General features: G+C 39.0%; 1 long non-coding RNA gene across 1 annotated transcript; it reads right to left on the minus strand.

Moving 5' to 3' along the window:
* Positions 1 to 330: 330 nt before the first annotated feature.
* LOC135533767 (uncharacterized) lies at positions 331 to 840 on the minus strand. Its single transcript, XR_010454581.1, has 3 exons — positions 780 to 840; positions 550 to 692; positions 331 to 446 (listed from the first exon to the last, which is right to left on the minus strand). It is a non-coding gene; the product is annotated as an uncharacterized LOC135533767 (long non-coding RNA).
* Positions 841 to 6,515: the final 5,675 nt, after the last annotated feature.

The raw sequence follows: 6,515 nt of genomic DNA on the forward strand, positions 1-6,515 counted from the left end.
ATTGATTGTCCATCAATTGTGACAGGGAAGTGTTCATAGAATAGTTTCAAGGCCTGGGCCTTATCCAACTCTTTGCAGCTGGACAATGCTCCCTTTCTACTTGTGCTTGCACAGGAGGGGCCTTCAGTCTCAATACTTGAAAAAGGAAAAATAACAACACATTTGTATCTATATGTAGCAGCATTTACAAGACAATGTAAAGTGTAATTTATATAATTTGTGTAAATACTTACTTAGATTCATCGGACATGGCAACTTTGGTGATCAGCTTCATTCCCAGGCAGGCATTGACTGGTGTCTTCATGCGGTAATGCTTTTCAGCTGTAGCAGTTGTATGGGCCAAGTAGTCAGCAACAAGGGCCTTCTGTTGGTCTGTGAAGCTGGCTTTGGTATTTGTCTCCATAACTCGTCTTGCTACCTGGCTCGTGATGTTGGGCAAGTTGTATCTGATGAAAGATCAAGAAAACAGTTTGGTTTCAGAAAACTGTACTGTCAAATAAGTATTGTGGAATGATTAAACAGTGTTCTACTTAACAGTGGTGTACTTACTTGGAATGAAACCTTTGTAGATCATTGGATGGGTTGTAGATCGGGTTCCCGGTTGTGGAAATTAAGAAGCTCTCATCTGCTTCCGTGTCATCAGAGTTCTTAAGAAAAGCTGGTCGAACATATCGGTAGTACACATCAAACCACTGAAAATAAAAACATTAATATCTGTTTAACTGGTTTGTATTAAAACAATCACATTCACAATAACATATTGTAGTAAATATACTTACTGCCTCTTCCTCCTCATCTAACGAAATGGTTGCAACTTGCTGTGTTGCTGTTTTGTGCTTCTTAACACCGATGACAGTCCAATTCTCTCCATCTGGCAACTTGCACGGTTTCCTTGAGAGCCATTCGACCAGCTGCATTTGGAACAGTGACATATTAATAACACATGCCAAAGAAGCAAATACAATTCAACATTATAGCAAATTTATGACATTAGTTAACTTACGGTCATGTTTTTGACCACTCCAGCCGTTTGGAGATGTTTCAGAATGAGCAGAGACTCAAGGTAGTACAGAATGTAGTACAAGGTAGTACATTCTTCATTCATGGCCTTCCCAATGATACACAGAAATTCCTTCTTCGCCACCCTCAAAAGTTCCCAACATTCATGTGGTGTCTTCGCAACTGACACCATCTGTGTGTATCTGCACAAAAACAATAAGACATTAATAATACACTCTTATTTTAAAATACATTTCTGTGAGGATCAATTTGAAATATATACCTTTTCCCAGTAATTTCCTTAGACACCTGCTTGCTCATGGACTTCTGCAGTTCATTCAAGCATAGGAGGAAATGCTTGCATTGCTCAAACAAGGCTCTGTCTGTCTGAATAAGGCTTGTAATGGCAATGATGTACCGAAGAAATCTCTTCAGATTCTTCATGTAGTTGGCAATGGTTTGCTTCTTCTGTCCAATGTCTGCAAGCTTGGTAAAAAATGATCTGCTTTTTTCCAAGTTATTAACAAAATCCAGCGATGGTTTGTTTGAGTCCATGTAAAACAAAAACCTTGACACATTTGCAACCTGTACATGAAAATGTAAATAATATTAATTACATAGTTAATAACTACTTTATAATCTATTAATTCTTATTGAAATATGTAAACAGTAAAATCTCTGTACATACCTCCTGTTTGAAATTGGGAATGTTGTTGTCGTCACGGAGAAATTTCCCAAATCCAGCCAGCAGATCACAATCCAGAGGGTGCTTTTGGTATAAACCACTGCTTTGCATCCCCTTTCTCAGTTTGGTGTCCCATGACTGGCTCAATGGCCTGGAAAATATTTGGTATGCAGATTAGAATAAATAAAATACACCCATGTTTGCTCATATACTTATACGTAGTACTTGCTATTAATGAGTTGATTTCTATTTATTTACTTACGGTTGGTACAATGCCGACTGGTCATCTTCCTTGTCGGATTCTTCATCTATAAATCCATCTGTAACTGGGGGTAACACTTGAGCCACTTCCACTTGGCTGAAATATCACACAGATTAACAAACATTTATACAATTTTAACAATCAAACATAATTGGACAACATTTCAAATGAGTTCCAATAGCATGTAACTTGCACATATATTATTTTATCAGTGCTTACCCAGTTACTTGTTCTTCTTTTGGCTTGTTGATCACAAAACCACCCAGTTTTTCAACATCCTTAATCAAAGGTTGGACTTTGTCCGGTTGTGTCACAACATAGCTGAGTGTTTTGTAGTCAATGATCCTGCAGTGCCAAAGATACTCAATCATCAAATCGCGGGATTTGCTCACTTCCTGGTGAATTTTTTCTTTTGATTCAGTCTTCATGCACACTCTGGTGAGATGTATAGATATGTTTTCCTGGTTCTTTATGCAAAATCTGCACACAATAGGGCATTATAATCTATTAATTCTTATTGAAATATGTAAACAGTAAAATATCTGTACATACCTCCTGTTTGAAATTGGGAATGTTGTTGTCGTCACGGAGAAATTTCCCAAATCCAGCCAGCAGATCACAATCCAGAGGGTGCTTTTGGTATAAACCACTGCTTTGCATCCCCTTTCTCAGTTTGGTGTCCCATGACTGGCTCAATGGCCTGGAAAATATTTGGTATGCAGATTAGAATAAATAAAATACATCCATGTTTGCTTATATACTTATCCGTAGTACTTGCTATTAATGAGTTGATTTCTATTTATTTACTTACAGTTGGTACAATGCCGACTGGTCATCTTCCTTGTCTGATTCTTCATCTATAAATCCATCTGTAACTGGGTGTAACACTTGAGCCAGTTCCACTTGGCTGAAATATCACAAAGATTAACAAACATTTATACAATTTTAACAATCAAACATAATTGGACAACATTTCAAATGAGTTCCAATAGCATGTAACTTGCACATATATTATTTTATCAGTGCTTACCCAGTTACTTGTTCTTCTTTTGGCTTGTTGATCACAAAACCACCCAGTTTTTCAACATCCTTAATCAAAGGTTGGACTTTGTCCGGTTGTGTCACAACATAGCTGAGTGTTTTGTAGTCAATGATCCTGCAGTGCCAAAGATACTCAATCATCAAATCGCGGGATTTGCTCACTTCCTGGTGAATTTTTTCTTTTGATTCAGTCTTCATGCACACTCTGGTGAGATGTATAGATATGTTTTCCTGGTTCTTTATGCAAAATCTGCACACAATAGGGATCCTTCTTTGTTTTCCATATTTACCTTTTCTTTTCAGGGTAGACTGAAACCCCCACTCAGAGGTGTGAAATGAATCCGAGAGACCTTTAACAGAACAATAACCTTGGAAACCACTTTGGATGGGCAATCTAGGAGAGAGAGAGCTAGACAGACTGTGGTCTAAAATTGGAGATATATGTTCAGGAATAGAGCAAGTTTGATACGTTTCTGTGAATTCTGTTTCTAATCAACTAATCAGACAGAATGAATGTTTACACCATCCTTCCACACCTGCATGGCTTGCTGTTGGAGGTTTTAGGCTGGAATTTTGTACAGCACTTTGAGAAATCAGCTGATGTAAAAAGGGCATTATAAATTCGATTTGAGTCAATGCCATGTCTGTTGTCTTTTTTCATAGCCTAAAATAGGCTACCCTCTTTCCATGTGGGCCCGTCCTTGAGTGCTTTATGGACAGTCTAAAATATTACGATGGATGCAGATTGTGATCACTCTCGCTCTCAGTGAGTCGCCACGACGCAGCCTAACTCGTTGTCTCTTTATTCGTGAAAGGATGTTTGGTTCTATGGGTAGCGCACTTACGCTGAGAATTATCCGGCAAGGGTTCGAGACCCGCAAGGATAATAGTATTTTTTTCCCACAGGGCCTGCTAACCCACAGCCCCAGTTGTGGGCAGCAGATGTGTGGGCCCCAGCAGAGGCCCAATATTGGACTAATTGGACGGGGAAGGAGAATTTGACCATAAAGCTCACCTCGCTGTCTCTTTAATCACAAACGGCAGTATGGCTTAATGGTTAGGATGCTTGACTCGCAATGAATGGTTTGAGTGTTTGTGACAGGCCTGTGTATTTTTTTTCCCCACAGGGGCCTGGTAACCCAAAAAAGACCTATAGGTCCATAGGTCCATAGGCCCATAGGCCCATAGGCCAGAAAGCCACTGGCCTGGCCTGGGACAAAAAGCCACTGCCCTGGCCTCAAGGGCTTATTTGACCTAACCGGTTGACATGACATTTTCAGGGAATGAGAGGACACACAGAGGCTTAAAAGGATAAACTCTCTCTCATGGGATGAAGGGACATACAGGCCTAAAATACAAACACCCCTAACCAGTTTATATGCCTCTATCTGGGCAGCAGAGGTCACAAAAAGGCATCAAGGCATCATTTGACCTAACCAGTAAACATGACATTTTCAGGGAATGAGAGGACACACAGAGGCTTAAAAGGCAAAACTCTCTCTCATGTGATGAAGGGACATACAGGCCTAAAGGCTAAACACCCCTAACCAGTTTATATGCCTCTATCTGGGCAGCAGAGGTCACAAAAAGGCATCAAGGCCTCATTTGACCTAACCAGTAAACATGACATTTTCAGGGAATGAGAGGACACACAGAGGCTTAAAAGGATAAACTCTCTCTCATGGGATGAAGGGACATACAGGCCTAAAATACAAACACCCCTAACCAGTTTATATGCCTCTATCTGGCCTCAAGGCCTTATTTGACCTTTGTTGGCCGCCATGTTGGGCTATATTCCGGTACACCAAAACGTGAATAAATCAAAAAGTACATGTCCAATCTGGATGGTTTTTTTTTAAACGAAAGGGCATACATAGACGGGCATTTTCATTTCATTTAAACCGTTTTTGTATAGAAGCTTTTAATAGAAAATTGTGTTTTAAGTTTTGGGAAAAAAGTGCATGTTACTGGAAACAGGTTCCTACCAGGGCATTTTGTTTTTTACATGCTGTACTTGTTGCCCATTGAGAGAGAGGGTATGGCACGAAATCTGGGACCTCTAGCCCTTCGGGAAGTATGTTTAATAAATTTTTGAAATAACTGAATTGGGCCAGAAAAATAAATTACCGTGCAACTGGTAACCTAAAAATAATCTCCTCATTTCAAGTAGTCACCTCGTCAGGTGTTTGAAGGTAGGCACCTGGTAACCTAAAAATACTGTCCTAAATGCACTTACATTTAGTCCTAAATGCACTTACATTCAGGACATTCAGCTGCATTCAGGACATTCAGCTGCATTTGGAACAGTGACATATTAATAACACATGCCAAAGAAGCAAATACAATTCAACATTATAGCAAATTTATGACATTAGTTAACTTACGGTCAAGTTTTTGACCACTCCAGCCCTTTGGAGAGGTTTCAGAATGAGCAGAGACTCAAGGTAGTACAGAATGTGCAGTCTTTCAGTTTCCAGCAAGGAAACATTCAACATTCTTCATTCATGGCCTTCCCAATGATACACAGAAATTCCTTCTTCGCCACCCTCAAAAGTTCCCAACATTCATGTGGTGTCTTCGCAACTGACACCATCTGTGTGTATCTGCACAAAAACAATAAGACATTAATGATACACACTTATTTTAAAATACATTTCTGTGAGGATCAATTTGAAATATATACCTTTTCCCAGTAATTTCCTTAGACACCTGCTTGCTCATGGACTCCTGCAGTTCATTCAAGCATAGGAGGAAATGCTTGCATTGCTCAAACAAGGCTCTGTCTGTCTGAATAAGGCTTGTAATGGCAATGATGTACCGAAGAAATCTCTTCAGATTCTTCATGTAGTTGGCAATGGTTTGCTTCTTCTGTCCAATGTCTGCAAGCTTGGTAAAAAATTATCTGCTTTTTTCCAAGTTATGAACAAAATCCAGCGATGGTTTGTTTGAGTCCATGTATAACAAACACCTTGACACAATTGCAACCTGTACATGAAAATTTAAATAATATTAATTACATAGTTAATAACTACATTATAATCTATTAATTCTTATTGAAATATGTAAACAGTAAAATATCTGTACATACCTCCTGTTTGAAATTGGGAATGTTGTTGTCGTCACGGAGAAATTTCCCAAATCCAGCCAGCAGATCACAATCCAGAGGGTGCTTTTGGTATAAACCACTGCTTTGCATCCCCTTTCTCAGTTTGGTGTCCCATGACTGGCTCAATGGCCTGGAAAATATTTGGTATGCAGATTAGAATAAATAAAATACATCCATGTTTGCTTATATACTTATACGTAGTACTTGCTATTAATGAGTTGATTTCTATTTATTTACTTACAGTTGGTACAATGCCGACTGGTCATCTTCCTTGTCTGATTCTTCATCTCCAAATCCATCTGTAGCTGGGGGTAACACTTGAGCCACTTCCACTTGGCTGAAATATTACACAGATTAACAAACATTTATACAATTTTAACAATCAAACATAATTGGACAACATTTCAAATGAGTTCCAATAG

Source organism: Oncorhynchus masou, unplaced genomic scaffold (assembly GCF_036934945.1).
Source record: "Oncorhynchus masou masou isolate Uvic2021 unplaced genomic scaffold, UVic_Omas_1.1 unplaced_scaffold_2644, whole genome shotgun sequence".
In the NCBI taxonomy this organism is placed as follows: Eukaryota; Metazoa; Chordata; class Actinopteri; order Salmoniformes; family Salmonidae; genus Oncorhynchus; species Oncorhynchus masou.